Below are 17182 nucleotides of genomic sequence, written 5' to 3'. Positions count from 1 at the left end.
TGCAAGATATCCGAACGCCTTCACCTGGAGGTGGGCTCCAGCAAAAAATTATGAAATTATCGCAAATAATTTACTTCACTATCTAAACATAATAAGTACATTGTTGGTACATCAACTAAAAAATATGGAAAAATATGAATGGAATCAAAATATTAGTTAGATTTACTCCAAACAGAAATCAAAACGTTAAAATGATTAATATGACTCCTCCACAAAATGATACTAACGTAAAATATGAAATGAGAGATGGATTGGATCCTGAAAAAACGCCAAGCAAGAAAAGGAAGGCTGAAGTATCACCTGAAATGCAGTATCCTTCGAGCTAAACGAGAAGAAAATCCGAGAGAGATCCAGGAGAAGTAAAAACATATCTTCTAAACAAGGGACTTAAAGCCGTCAACGCAGTGAATAAATTAAAATAGAAAACTAAGGAGCCTTTAGAAATATGTGAAAACATCAAGAAAATACATGAAATAAAAAGAATTTTACAATATGTTGTCACTGTTCAAGCTGTGAGGCAATAAAAACTCATACCACAATGCAAATCATGCCAGCCGTATATATATGTATATAGGGCCCGCCATCTATCGTTACGGATTTGAATTAGGTATTATTTGAAAAATGGTAACATTTAGCTATCATCTGACTTGACAGAAAATTAGTTTTATTCTTCCGCTGAACGAAAATGGTTGTGTATACGCTCAAAGTACGCTGGGAAATATTGCGACATTACTTTGAAAATCATGGTAATGTTGCAGAATGTGTACGAAAATTACGTACGGCAATGGGAAGAAGAAAAGCACCGAATGAAGCGTATATGCGTTACTTTGCGAAAAAAGTAAGAGAAACTGGGTTGCTTATTGACAAACCAACGCGTGACCGACCAAAAACCGTTCGTACACCCGTATGCCAACAAACCAGTAACAATTGATGCAATGAAGACCAACATACGCTATATCATAGCGGAAATACAGCCGCATACAATCGAAAATGTGTTGAAAAATTGGACCGATCGTATGGGATGGTGTATGGCTAGCCGAGGCAGTCATATGAATGAAGTTGTGTTCCATCATTAACCGGAAAGATTGTACTTCAAAATAAAAAAAACTGTTTGGAAAAATATTGAGTAGTTTCTTTTTTATAGCATTTTTAATTCCGTAAAGTTATATGGCGGTGTGGTGTGCGAGTTGATATTGTTCGACAAATGGAGGGACCTGCAGTTTCAAGCCGACTCCGAACGGCAGATATTTTTATGAGGAGCTTTTTTCATAGCAGAAATTCAATCGGAGTTTACCATTACCTGCCGAAGGGCGACCGCTATTAGAAAAGTATTTTTCTTAATTTTGGTGTTTCACCGAGATTCGAACCTACGTTCACTCTGTGAATTCCAAATGGTAGTCTTGCACCAACCCATTCGCCTACGGCGGCCGCCGTATGGACACAGGCAAAATTATTGTGGCAAACATCCAAGGTTTGTCAAATGCTCAGGGAAGCATAAAACGATTAAATGTCCAAAAGTCTAAACATCAACAACCGAAATACTTCAATTGTGGCGAGGCCCATCCTGCGAGCTACGGAAGATACGTGACCAACGAACTGGCTCAAAAATAAATTAAATAAGCAATACTCAAGACAAAAATACAAATAAAAAGCTTATAGAAAGCTGCTCAAAAAACCTTCCTCGCAAAATAATTTGACACACCAATACTGCATTACTTAAAAAACCAATATTTTCACAGGTAGTAAAAGAAAACTCACTCGGAATACGCTAGCACCTTACAACAAATATTACAAAAAATAACGGCACAACACGAGAATAAGATTGCACATTTTATCGACCTATCTTGCTCCTACCAATTATATAAAAACTGCTGGAAAAGCTTTTAGCCAAACGCCTCAACATAAATATTGATCACAGAAATATTATACCAAAACACTCTACCTCTGATCAAGTGCACAGAATTACTCGCATCATTGAAAGCGCCTTTAAGGAAAAAGGGTGTGCTCTGCTGTCTTTCTGGACGTGTCTAAGTCCTTTAACAAAGTTTGCCGTGGTGGGCTCCTCAACAAAATAAATGCGCCTCTGCCAAAACAATATTATGTATATATAGGGTTGTTCAATAGGTGCGCTTCAACTTTTTTCCGATAGGGAGGGCGAACGACGCAATATTTTTTATTTTTCGCTTGTCATTTGTAAACTTCATTAGTATACATTTCATCATGGAACGCTACACACTTGAGCAACGATTGCAAATCGTGCAAATTTTTTATGAAAATAATCGTTCTGTTGCTGCTACTTTAAGAGCATTACGTCCATTTAACAAGCCCGTTTTGGGGTTATGTGAAGTCATTAGTCTACAGTAACAAGCCGGCGACGATTTGTGAGCTCAGAGCCAATATTGAACGCGAAATTGCTGGAATTTCGGCCGATTTATGCAAAAGAGTGGTCGAAAATTGGGTTCAACGATTGGACTTCGTAAAACGTGCACGCGGTGGTCATGCAAAAGAAATCGAATTTCATACTTAAATGTATATGTTCAAACTCGATAATAAAAAACGCGCTCTTACTGAAAACCCCTATACAATTGGCGCTGACACCCTATTTTCGTGTTTGGCCGAGCTCTTCTTCCTATTTGTGGCGTGCGTTTTGATGCTGTTGCAGAAACTCTGATTGATTCAATCGAAAAACTTTTAACTGGCGTATATATATATAGTTTCCTTTAGCTCCTGTTGGGGCGTAAGGCCAGAACAAAATTATTGAAATCATTTCGATTGTGAGCAAGTTGTTTTAAGGAATTTCAGGTAGAGTTTGAGTTTAATAGATCCATATTCACCATGCATCGCCAGAAGGTCTTTGGTCTTTCACGGTTCTTTGTACCGTACGGATTCCATCACAGAGCCCTGCAAACTTTGACGGCATCTTTGCGCAAAGTGTGGCCTATCCAGCCAAATCATCAGCGTTTGATAATGAGCTCAATGGGGAATTCGTTGGTCAAATTAAGCAAATGCTGGTTTGGAATAACACGAGGCCACCGGATTCTCGAAACGAAATCAGTTCAAATAGACTTGACACAGAAGAAGATCAAATATCTACCACTACACATAAACGGTGCGAAAATCCCGCACCACAACACCGCCAAATATCATAATTAGTTATGACACAAGATACCAAGCTTAGATTGAGTGCTCACGTTAAAAAGAAAAAAGAAGGCAACCAATAAGCCTTATCCTTATAAAATAAAATTCTTTTATATAAGCAGGTGATTAAGCCAATTTGGATCTATGGGATCCAGCTATGGGGCTGCTCAAGCTACACCAATATAAAATCAATACAAAGATTCCAAAGTATAGTATTGCGATGCACTGTCAATGCACCTTGGTACGTTCACAACTAGAATACCAAACGCGGCCGTGGTATCGAATCAGTTGCACCTTCGATCAACAGAAACGCTGAGTCTCATATGGAAAGATTACGCCATCATGTAAATAGCGAAGCCTCTGCCCTAATTGACCCCGGTAAATGGGGGGAAAAGGCTGAAATGACAAAAAACCGCACCATCTCACGCAGAAGCTCACTTCTCCTTTGCATTATTGTTTTTTTTTTTAAGTGAAAACTTCTTTAGAATCATTGTGAGTGATTTGAGACTCGATGAAACGAAAAAGCTTCGTAGTGTCGCGTTATATGTTGACATACATATATGTGTGTGGCTGCGTACTGCTGAGCCACGCTAGTATAGTGAGTATTGTAGTATGTATACTACACTGCCTATTACTTGCTTTGGTGTTTAGTTCAAGCGTCATACGTATGTATGTTTGTATGTATGCTAGTACGTATGTGTGCGCGCCTGCGTATTACGGAGCCACGGTGAGCGAGAAGGCATTATGTATACCTATACTACACTACCTAATACTTGCTTAGACCAAGCCTCCTACAAATGTTTGTGTGTATGTTAGTACGTCTGTGTAATATACGCATTACGACGCTCATAATAGCAACCGCGTGTGCTGTATTGCGCCCGTATTTTTATATTCGTAAATATTTTCATATTTAAATATTTACCGCAATTATGCCGAAAAATAATGCAGAAAAGTGTCGTGAATATCGACAGAAAAAAAAACAAAAAGAAAATAAAACTAAAAAAACCGCAAAGACTTCAACAAAATGTGTAACAATCGCACTGAATCGACAACACGATCAAAAACAACAATTGACGTGGTATTTCAAAGATATGTTGACAACATCGAAACCAAAGCATTTGTATCATATTTTAGCTATCATAAGCCACTCGTATCATTTGTTGAAATTTAAATCATTGAGGATGAATAATAATAAAATGAAGAAAATAAAATATGAGCTTTATAGCAATATTATAATGAACCTATAATTATCCCGCTCCTAATGCTGCTTTCGTCTCATTCTCTCTCAGTTTGTTTTACGGAAGGCACTTCTATCGCGTCTAACCGTTAGACTGGTATTTAATTTTTTTTTTTGATTTTCATTTATTGCATACAATCTGCCATAACAATAACAATACGACTAAGTACTATTTTTACCTACAATTTTTTTATTTTATTTTAGTAAAGTTCAATCCCCCTTGCTGCAATTTAATTGCTGACACATTTCCGTTTGTGCCAAATTTAATCATCTACCTTTCTCACAATATTTACTTAAAGTGCTGACGACATGTTTGCATTGAGTGCACCTCAAACAGCTCACGTTGCATTGTGAGCTATAATGCATTCAATGTGATGATTGCTGTTCGACATTTAATATTAAGTAGCTAGTAAGAAACCAAATTATTAATAAGTCAACAGTCCGACTAAGAAGACATAGTCTTCCGGCAAAAAATAAAAATTATAATAAATACATAGAGGACATAGTCCTCTCTTTACAAAAAAAAGGAATTAATAAGTATTTTATTAAGTTATATGTTATAGTACAATTTTATAACTTTTGCATTTACGTATTTTACCTTTTAAATCTTTGCATTAAATCGATAGGCTGACGTTGTTTTAACCTTGAAGAGTAGTAGTAGAAATGTTATTCGCTCGGTTATTCGGATGAGTGGCAAGTCGGTTGTTATATTTCTGGCTGAGGTTGTTTATTTCTTCGAAATCTGTCGTAACTTTCACGTCACGGTGCAATATCTCGTTTCGCACAAACCATGGCGCATTGGCACACATGCGGAGCACCTTTGACTGAAATCTTTGCATAATCTCCAGATTTAATTTTGCAGCTGAGCCCCATAACTGAACTCCGTACGTCTATATCGGTTTCAGAATGAATTTGTAGATAAGCACCTTATTGTCTAGTGCAAGTGCTGAATTGTAGCCGATCGTAATTTCGGTATGCATTATTAAATGTATTTCCATTATACAAAATTAAATCCAAATTGTTCGTTAGTTTATAATTTGTTAAATAGTTTGTAAAAGAAAAATCACGGGGTTATCTATGTAAATCAGGGAGGCCACGCCAGGGTTGATGCGGTACCTTATGAGTGCACGCATTCAGAGTCAGGCTGGTGTTAATCAGGACAATGTCAACCGAACCTGCACGGCCAGATTAGTGGCGATGGGTGTCGAACGTATCCTGAGGCTCTGCCAGAGTTTTATCGGGGCGGGGGCTGCTGAGGCCGCTCCTTACATGGGAAACAGACGCTGACCAGGAAGCCTCCCAATATAAGTTCGCCTGGATTTTTCTATAGTTTACTTCGCTCACCTTTGACACAGAAATCTTATAGGACATGCTAGCTTTTATACCGCTGCCGCTCTTTGTCAGGGGTTGCTTATTTGTTAAAAACTTATTTCTAACTAACCTGATGCTACAGGCCGTCCGGCTGTACGCAGCCTGCCGTCCCCCAGGGTAAGTTAGAGTCCAAATTAGTGGTCCGCTCCTGAAGGAGCAAAGATCTCCATTGGAGTCTCTCGAGGTATGTGAGGCCTTTCGAGCCCAGCCCCCTTCCTTTTCAACCGAATTTTAGTCGCCTCTTACGACAGTAATGGCTTACCGCGGACGTATTCTTTTCCCCGACCCGCTTGGCTCGTTATAGGGTCCTCCTAGTCTGCTGGCATGCCTGCCTGTAAGACAGTGCCCTGTTAGAGCCCTAAAAAATTTCCGCCGTTCTTCCTGTTCAGTTTCAACAGTCGGTTTGTGTGGCCCATGTTGCATTCTAGCCACATCATCCTACTTATTGAACAGGTCAGGCATAGAGTCTATAATACGTTGGCAGCTTTGATGGTGTGTTTGTATATTAGTAGCTTACAAGTTGCTAGAGGTATGCTCGCTTTATCTTGTGGGATTCGTTATGTGGTACGCAATCTTATTAGTTTAACTGCTTCGTAGTTACCTTCTATGTCGCTGTAACCCGACATCCAAAGCAGGTTTATTGTAAAGTACTGTGATAGTTCTGCCAAACGGCGATACATTCTTCTACTGCCTTCGAGTTATTATTAGGTGATTGTAATGCTTTCAGGGCCGCTGGCTATCTGAATATATATTTATTTATTTCTCTTGTAGTGAAAACCCCTTTTGTTTAAGATACACAGGCTTCCCCTGATAACCAGAATTTCAGCATGAAATAAGCTACAATGATCCGGTAGCCGGAAGGAAATGTTGGCACTCATTTCCTCAGAGTGAAGGTCTCCGCCTACTTGTTCATTGATTTTTTAACCATCAGTATAGATACTGACTCCCATCTATTGTCCATTGCCCCATTGCCCCAATTTTCTCTCGTTGGGAAAGTTGTGGTAAAGGGGGCATTTAAGTGCAGCTCCAATGAGCTACAAAAGTCTGTTGTTTGATGTAAGAAGGGGTATTCCTCTAATATTTGTGTGTGACCCTTGCTGTTAGTGGCGAAGTAAAAAGATTCTCTTAACCTAAGTGTCGATTTAGGCATTCTTCTTCTTGTTTCGTCCGATAACCGCTTAAGCGATTTTGGGCGAATTTGGAGAAGGTATATACAACAAAACTTTTGTAGCCTATCGCTGACCTCATGGCGCGCTTAATGTCCAGATATACACACAGAATAAAATGGCCGATCTCAGACTGCATGTGTTACTAAAGGATCTCCGACACTGTCCTAAAGCTTTCAGCGGTCAATTTACCTTCAGCTCCACGTGAGTTTTCCAGAGCTTCTTCTTCTTAATTGGCGCGATAACCGCTTACGCGATTTTGGCCGAGCTCAACAAAGCGCGCCAGCCGTTTCTTTCTCGTGGTAACCGGCGCCAATTGGACACACCAAGTGAAGACAAGTCCTTCTCCACCTGATCTTTCTCTGCTACCACCAGCTGGTACCGCACCGAATACTTTCAAAGCCGGAGCGTTTGTATCCATTCGGACGACATGACCCAGCCAACGAAGCCGCTGGATCTTTATTCGCTGCGCTATGTCTATGCCGTCGTAAAGCTCATACAGCTCATTGTTCCATCGTCTGCGATATTCGCCGTTGCCAACGTGCAAAGGTCCAAAAATCTTGCCCAGAATCTTTCTCTCGAACACTCCAAGCGTCGCTTCATCGGATGTTGTCATCGTCCAAGCTTCTGCGCCATACGTTAGGACGGGCATGATGAGAGTCTTGTAGAGTGTTAGTTTTGTTCATCAAGAGGGGACTTTACTGCTCAGCTGCCTACTTAGTCCAAAGTAGCACTTGTTGGCAAGAGAGATTCTACGTTGGATTTCAAGGCTGACATTGTTATCGGTGTTAATGCTGGTTCCTAAATAAACGAAGTCTTTTACAACCTCGAAATTATAACTGTCTACAGTGACGTGGGTGCCGATACGCGAGTGCGCCGACTGTTTGTTTGAAGACAGGAGGTACTTCGTTTTGTCCTCGTTCACCACCAAACCCATTCGCTTTGCCTCTTTATCCAATTTGGAGAAGGCAGAACTAACAGCGCGGTTGTTAAGGCCGATGATATCGATATCATCGGCATACGCCAACAATTGTACGCTCTTATAAAATATTGTGCCTGAGCGATTAAGTTCTGCGGCTCGTACGATGCTCTCCAACATCAGAGCTACCTCTAGATATTTCACTTCCACAGGCTTCATGCCTTCAAACACTTTTCCGCGTGAACAAGACTAGGGAGATTTTACTGAAATGCTAGTGCACAAATATCATCCGCGTAAGCTTGGACGTGAAATAAGTATTGCATTTCATAATGAGTTCACTACCAAACACTACTAGATGAGATTACTCCGCTTTGAAGACAACCTCTCCCTAACTCTGGCCGGGGTACAGACGTTGAGTTTGTAAAGCTAGCACTCTTCTAGATAACAGGAAGTGAATACATCTTATGATTGCTGCATCCATTCCATACCACCTAGTCGCAAACTACATAGCGTTAAGGCTAGCATCGATAAAAGCCTCCCTACACCAGCAGAGACTCCCAATATGATGAGATAGACAGATAAACTCTTTACTTTATTTTGATTTGGCAATACCAATGATTCTAATAACATAATAATAATAAAGAATTTACGACAAAATATTCATCAAAATGCGATACCTATTACACATAAACATTTTTTGTTTTTCGTTTTTAATAATATTTGTTTGCAATTAAGCTTATAGCTTTTAAAGCATCAGTGATATACCAAACAAGACAGTCCCATTCAAATGAACCAATTCCATTTTAAGTACCTATTAATAATTTCTTCATGACTGAAATAAAGCTTTCCAAAATATATGGGACTCTTTTTAAAAATGGGCACCTTCCTAAAAAATGCCTTATGCTCTCTAAATCGTTCAAGTTACAAAGTGTACAGTTTTAATTTCTGTGTCCTCCAAGATGTATAAGGTCGCACCTGGTTTTCAAAATTCATATTATTTTATAATTATCTTCTGTTTTTCCAGATTGTCATTATTGAGGTGCATCGTCGGCAGGCTTGACTCAGTGGAATCAGTGAAAACTATGGAAGTGCAATTCACCCCTGTCAATCCTGTAGCTGATTCTGGAGAGGCTGGAACAGCTCATTTACGTCTCAGTGCTCAGACGATTTCTTTTATTAACAGAAGTAATATGGTTGATTCGGATACAAATCTGAAAAGTACCATTGCTCTAACGGCTATAGAGAAAGCGTCTATTCCGGGAGGCCAATTGGTGGGAGCAAATATAGATATTACGCAGGTAACCCCTGCCTGTCATGCCACCACATCCGAGAAAACCAAATTGGTTCCCGTCCTGGCACCAGTTTCGGGGACTTTGGTTAATCCGAGTTCGCACTCAGAGCCAGATACCGGAGTAAAGCTGTCCAAAGAGCAGAGAAAGCGACAAAGGCAGAGGAACGCAAAGAAGGCGAGACAAGTGGGAGCTATGGCTACGGCAAATGAAGCTATGCCAACTACGACTCAAAATGGAGCTGCGGCTCTTCTCCTTTCGGCCCCCCTGTAGCCGAAGCTGTCAAGAGGAACAGATCTGGTGATGCCCCATCGGATCTGGTCAACTTGGCAGGGGAGGCAATGGCGGTTGTAAAAGGAAGAAGAAAAGGAGAAAGAACAGCAAACCTGAATCACAAATAATCAATCTTAAACAACAGGTTACAGTGACTGCAAGAGGAGTCTCTTGCAGCAATCAAGTTTCTGGTGGTAGTACCAACAAACCCAGAAAAACGAGTGCTGCAGAAGCTAAAGGTGTAGGACCGAGCACAAAACCGAGTCCGCCTGGTGATTCACTATCATCTGTCGAAGGTAAATATGCTGCAGGAGCGGTATGATAGTAGAAATTTGTGGCGATGGATAAGCCAATTGTCATAAAAGCAATTGGACTTTGTCGAGAGCCTCGTTTTGAAGGCTAAAGAAGTCGAAAGATGTTCCGAGATTTGAGCAAATGAGAGTCGAGCACGGTATCTTCAAGGTACAATGCTCAAACTCTCAATCGTTCGGATAGTTGACTAAAACTGACGCTGCGAAGCCAGCATTTGAAGGGTGTACGTTTGTCATCCATCAAACGAACAAAATTCAAACACAGATGAGGGGTGACCATGCTGATCCCTGGGCCCGTAAGGGAGACGCATCCGATCATTTTCAAGCTCCATACCTTAAACAAAGGAGTGGATATGACGCACTGAAGATCGTGCCAATATACTAAGGTAGGAATGGGTTCCAAATATGGAAACTTTTCCCACCTGGTTCCTGGTGTGTACCCAGAATCGTTGAAGGTCATACGGTCTAGGTATGGGATGCGCCCATATCTGAATTTTGGAAGGGTACTCGTTACTGTTTTCGATTCAGACATGGACAATGTGTAACATTAAATTATGACTGTCCCTATGACACTCAACATTTCATTTACGCAGATTAACTTGCAGCACAGCATAGCAGCTACGGGTCTTTTATGCCGCAGCCATGCGAAACTGCACACAAATTTTCACATTATTTTAATTCAAGAACCATGGGTGTCCAAAAGGCAAATACAGGACTTGGGAGATATAAAGTAGTAGACCCCTTTGACCCCCTGAAACTTTATAAAGAGGAAGAGATTCGCCCGTGTATTATTATGCCAGAAAACGGTCGAATGAATTTTGTTAAGACAATTTTTTCGTCAAGACTTAGTTGCAGCCAAGATAGAGTATTGATTAGAAACAATGTTCTCTTTTCAAGTGTTGTTGGCCAAAGTTACGTCGATCAATCCGTTCATGCCAGTATAAGTACAGACATGATTGGTTCATTTCATGTACGATAGTTAACGAGGAAACGATAAGGTTCGCCTTCGCATCATTCGAAAACTTTAAGTCCCCAGGACCCAAAGCGTTTCAGAAAACAACTAATGAAGGTTCTGAAAAGAATCTTTACGGCATGCCTTGCGTACGCTTATGTTCCCCAATCGTGGAATTTGGTGAAATTTGTCTTTGTCCCAAAGCCAGACAAAGACAACTATGCTTTACCAAAAAGTTGAATACCTATAAGCCTTACATCGTTTACGCTTAAATGTCTGGAACGAATGGTCGAGAAGCACATTAGGAAAAGGATTCTAAGTTGCAACCCTCTCAATGTCAGACAATACGCTAACCAAAGTGGAAAATCTACACGAGTGTGTCAGCATAATCGAAAAATGTTTGGAAACAAGAGACTACACTCTTGGTGTGTTTGTGGACATTGAAAGAACTTTTGACAATGCTAGTTTTGATTGTATTGTGCTCTTCTAAAGCAGAAGATCTAGATCTTCGAGTAGAAGATATCATTGTCAGATGGATTCACTCTATGCTATCAAAGATGATGAAGGAAACGATGAAGGAGTCAAGGCTGAGGTTAAGAAGAGCTGTCCCCAAAGCAGTGCAATCTATCCCACACTTTGGTGCTTTTTTGTGGTCTCCTTTCTTAACAATCTGCGGATGATGTGTGCGTACTAATCTCAGTACGGCCACTTGTAGCTATATGCAATAAAATGCAGGTAGCCCTGTACAAGATTCATCATTGGTGCGAATTGCATGGTCTTTCGGTATAAAAACGACCTTGTTACTTTTCACTAGGAAGCGCAATATGGTAGGCCTGTTACTACCCACCTTAAAAGGAGTAGCGCTACAACTGTCTTCTAAGGGCAAATACTTAAAGGTAGTCCTTAGGGGCGGCCGCCGTAGCTAAATAGGTTGGTGCTTGACTACCATTCGGTTCAGAGGGAGGTCCAAATCTCGGTGAAACAGTTTTTTCTAATAGAGGTCACCCATTAGCAGGCAATGTCAAACCTCCGAGTGCATTTCTGGCATGAAAAAACTCCTTATAAAAATATCTGCCGTTCGGAGTCGGCTTGAAACTGTAGGTCCCTCTATTTGTGGAACAACATCAATGAACACGCCACAAATAGCATATACGCGCCCACCACACCCAAGAAGGGTGTACGCGCTAATTATATGTACAGGGTTTGATTGAAAAGTAACCAGCCTTCCCGCGCGGAGCGTCTGCCTAGTGATCAACCGAATCGGCTGTTGGGGGAAAATGATCGTTGGACCTTCCCCTTCCACTAGAAACCGGTCAAAGTTCGCTGGCAACAGCGGTGCAGTCAACATCGCTCCACACGTGAAAGCTGTTTTAAAAGTGTGTTAGGATTTTGCAGTGGCGAAAATGCAGCGATCGTTGGAGCAACGTTACTCGATCAAATGTTGCGTAAAGATAAACAAAACGAGTACCGAAACCATTGGGCTACCTCTGCATTGGCCAAGATGGGGGTTCCGGTGCTTCCCCACCCTCCCTACAGCCCAGACCTGTCCCCTCCGGACTTCTTCTTGTTCACGCGTCTGAAAAGAAAGCTGAAGGGGAGGCGTTTCGACTCCATCGAGGCGATCCAAAAAACTGTGACAGCCGAATTGAGGCGATTCCGCCAGATGAGTTTAAAAAATGTTTCCTGCAGTGGAAGGACCGCTACCAGCGGTGTATTGACGCTCAAGGGTCCTATTTTCAAGAATATTAGTTGTATAAGCCAAAATATTTAATAAAACTGCTTAAAAAAAAATAAGGCTCATTACTTTTCAATCAAACCCTGTATATACTATATGGTACATAATTAGGGAGTCTGAAAGGATTTTGGAGATCAAAGTGTGGACAAAAGACAGCCGCTCCTACTCTTTACGCCATTTTGGAACCATATGTAAAGAAATTGTATGAACGGTATGTGGTGGAGAATGTGACATTTAATTTCGCCAAAAATACTGGTTTGTTCAATTATAGGCAACATAACTCAACATCGCTACAGAATTCCCTATAAGAGTTTAGTTTTTTATGTTTCCTCAAAACGATATGATAACACTGTGGAACAAATTCAGGTTAGCAAAAATTAGGTCCATTCTGAGAGTGGCGGGTGAAAATAGAGGCAAAATTAGAAGACCCGTATCGCGCCGTTTTTTTATGTTAGTTCGAATTTTTTTTTTAATCGGCCTTCGAAGTTTGCAGTCAAATGCCGATTTTCAGTATATTGTTTCATAAGTACCACAAAAATTTTCGAAATCAATTTTTTCAAAAATTGTAATTGTTGCACAGGTCTCTAGCAATAATTTGGCTTTTACAGATTGAAAAAATATCAATTAGTCGACGAGTTATAGCCAAAAAACCATATAAACAATTTGCTCCGATTTCGAACTTCGAAGGTCGATTAAAAAAAAATTCGAACTAACATAAAAAAACGGCGCGATACGGGTCTTCTAATTTCGCCTCTATTTTCACCCGCCACTCTCAGAATGGACCTAATTTTTGCTAACCTGAATTTGTTGCACAGTGTAATCGGACTAGTACTTCGTTCTTCGATTTGCCTTGCCCAGAAGTCTCCTGGTCTTTGCGGATCCTCTCTTGAATGGATTTAAGATTTTTATGTTTAAGGATTGTATTTATACTTCAAAAGTCATGCCAAACTTTGACCAGTTCACTAACTGACGGCAAGCGGACGAATCTGGTCGTACTAGAAGTAAATCCAGGTAAGACAGACGTAGCGCTATTTACAAGGAAGTACAAGATTCCAAACTGGTCACCTCCGAGGCTTGGAGAAGTTGAGTTGACACTAAAATCATCGACCAAATACCTAGGCATTCTTGTGGATAGCAAACTGTCATGGAGGTAAAATGTCTAAGAAAGAGCAAAAAATCCTCCAATGTCTTATACACATGCAGAAAAATGCTCGGTAAGACTTGGGGCTTATCTCCTCGGCTCACACATTGGCTATATGTACTTGGTTCTCATTAGACCAATAGCGCTCTATGGTTCACTAGTATGGTGGACGGCGTGCGATAGTGACTTACGTTAAAAGATTGTAAAGTAAAGGATTGCAGGGATATGCGTAGCCGGCGCTATGAGCACAAGTCGATCAATGGATATAGAAAGAATTCTCAACTAGCATCCAATCAAACTAGTAGTTAGAAACTCAGCAAAAAGATATGCTCTAAGACTAAAAATGTCAGAACAGATGCTTTCTGGTCACAGAGGCTTTCAGGTCTTAGGAACATTCTGGATTCACACGGGAGGTCAGGCTACATAATTCCATAAGTTAAATTCATAAAGGTTTAGAACCACATACCTATACATACAATTTCTTTACATATGGTTCCAAAATGACTGTCTTTTGTACACAATTTGATCTCCAAAATCCTTTCAGACTAAGTAATTATATAAAGGGTGGCTAAATTTCAGGGGCCGATGTTGAATATAAACCACACCTAAACCTCAAGTTTTTCCACATTTTATTTGACATTTTTCAATTTCAGACTAACTCAATTGGAACCATGGAAAGATACACAATCGAGCACTGTGTTAAAGTTATTTAGGCTTATTATGAAAACGGACGTTCAAATCAAAACACATATCGCGCACTTCGTGATTTTTTCGGTCAATTCAATCGTCCAAATGTGCATACAATCGGAAAAATTGTGCAAAAGTTTGAGCAAACCGGGTCTGTGGGAGATGTGAAAACACCAGTGCATGCTCGTACAACTCGTTCTGCAGAAAATATTGTTGCTGTTCGCGATAGTGTGGTTGAAGAGCCGTCCACCTCAACTCGTCGTCGTGCCCATCAATTGCACCTCTCACGCTAGTGTTTGATGAACATTATGCATGAAGACTTGCACTTACACGCTGACAAGGTGCAATTGACTCAAGAACTAAAGCCTCTTGACCATTTCAAGCGTCGTCAATGGTCAGAATGGTGGCAGAAAATGGCAACAGTGAATTACCAATTTTCGAAGAGAATCATCTTCAGTGATGCGGCACATTGTCACCTCAGTGGATTCGTCAATAAGCAGAATCGCCGCATTTGGGCGAATGATAATCCAAGAGTGATTGCCGAAAAACCAAAGCACCCACAAAGAGTGACTGTTTGGGGCGGTTTATGGGCCGGCGGCATCATTAGGCCGTATTTTTTCTAAAATGAGGCCAGTCAAGCAGTTACTGTGAATAGTGTCCCTATCGTGAGATGCTAACGAACTTTTTATGGCGCGAACTGGAAGATATGGATGTGGACTATATGTGGTTTCAACAGGACGATGCCACTTGCCCCACAGCTAACGAAACAATTGCTCTTTCGCGCAAAATTTGATGGCCGAATAATCTTACGTCGCGGCGATGTCAATTGGCCGCCAAGATCATGTGATTTGACACCGTTGGACTTCTTTCTTTGGGGTTATTTGAAAGAAAAGATATACGTCGGTAAGGCAGCAACAATTCAAGAGCTAAACGGTGAGATAATTCCGCACATTAACGGCATAGAACCTAAATTATGCTTCAGCGAAAATTTTGACCATCGGATGGAGGAGTGCCGCCGAGGCCGCGGCGGCCATTTTACCGATATTTTGCTCCATACGTAATTGAGCCATACCAATAGTATCATAATAAAGAGAAATGATAATAATTTCCTAAAAAAATGTATTTTATTTAAAATCAACACCGGCCCTTGAAACTGAACCACCCTTTACATACAATATATATGTACAGTCCAATCGTGATAGTCCGACACATACGGGACCGACTCGTTGTCGGATTATCAAATATTCCGGACTACCGCAGGTTCCATTTAATGACACGAAAAGACAGAAAAAAATCACATCAACACCGTCAGAAATCGCGAGAGAACTGGCGTCGTTCAAATTTAATGACAAATACGTTGTGACCGGGAAACAAAACACAATCCCCCTCTGCTGCTCTGCTGCGACTGATCAAAATAAAATAATGCCAATTGCATCCATAGACGTTATGAGGTTGTCGGATTACCGAACGTGTCGGATTAAAAAAATGTCGGACTATCACGATTGTACTGTATATAATTAGCGCTTACACCCTTTTTGGGTCCCTACGTTTTTTCCAATCTTCGAAGCACTTCGAAAAATCATTTTTTTGTATCTTGTGCAGCTCCTCCTTCGATGCCGTCTTTATCTCATCAATCGTAGCGTGGCGACGTCCTTTCATGGGCCTCTTCAAGGAAAAGTCCCAGGGGGCCAGATCTGGGGAATACGGTGGCTGTGGCATCCTCAGTGTGTTGTTTTTGCCCAAAAAGTCGCGCACAAGCAACGATGTGTGAGCAGGGGCGTTATCGTGATGCTAGACCCTATTTTTGTTCTTCCACAAATCCGGGCGCTTCTGGCGGATTGCTTCACCCAAATTGCTCATACCTTGCAGGGAATATTCCGTATTGACCCTTTTACCTTGTGGCAAGAACTCATGATGCGCAACGCCCCTGTAATCGAAGAAAACGGTAAGCAAAACTTTTACATTCCACCGAACTTGAGTTTTGCGGCAGCTTCCATTGAGATGATTGAGCATTGGTTTCCACGTCTTAACCATAAACCCATGATTCGTCACCAGTTATTACACTCTGGAGCAAATTTTGGTCGTCGCGGACAGAGTCTAACATCGCATTAGCAACGTTCATGCGTTGCTGCTTTTGGTTGAAATTGAGCAGTTTTGGTATGAATTTTGCGGCGACCCGTCTCATGCCCAAATCATTGAAAAAGTCGAACAGCAGGAGCCAATCGATATGTCTAAGTCCTCAGCAACTTCTCTAACGGTGATTCGACGATTGGCCAATACCATTTTCTTCACCTTATCAATTTTTTCGTCTGTTGTTGTGCTCGGGCGTTCACATCTTTTCGGCCTTCTGAGAACATTTTGTACCACCAATAAACGTTGCTTTGGTCCAAAGTAGCTTTTCCGTATGACAAAGTCAACATTCGGAATGCATCCGCGCACTTAATTTCGTTTTTCACACAAGATTTTATACATCTTTTTGAATAGGTAAAAATCGAAGACGAGCCGAAACACGTGCAAGTAAAGCAGCAGTCAACAATTAACTGAACATTCAAAATGGTCGAACTCGTCGGCATGAGTGAGAGACATGAGTACCAACATATCGTCACACAAAAATCGAAATTCGAATATACGTAACCCGCGAATATTCAAAATTCGCGATACTTTTTGAACACACCTCGTATATATGTATATATGAAGTAAAATAAGAAAATATAGATTTTGGTTTTTAATAATTCATCTTTTAAAAGAAAATGTGCACAATATCCCACACTAATATGCTAGTTAACGCTTAAAATGAACCAAAAAGCTATCTTGATATGCTCCAGAATTAGAAGTTAATGATTTCGAGCAAACACCATCCATAACAATCATGCATAGCTTTGTTAATGTAAATACTACTGGAGATTCACTGAAGAAAGTTTGAAGGAAACCTCAAACAAGTAAGTTTTCCTACTAAAATCTTG

This window comes from Anastrepha ludens, chromosome 5 (assembly GCF_028408465.1).
Source record: "Anastrepha ludens isolate Willacy chromosome 5, idAnaLude1.1, whole genome shotgun sequence".
Taxonomy (NCBI): Eukaryota; Metazoa; Arthropoda; class Insecta; order Diptera; family Tephritidae; genus Anastrepha; species Anastrepha ludens.
Note: the sequence above shows the minus strand (reverse complement) of the source record.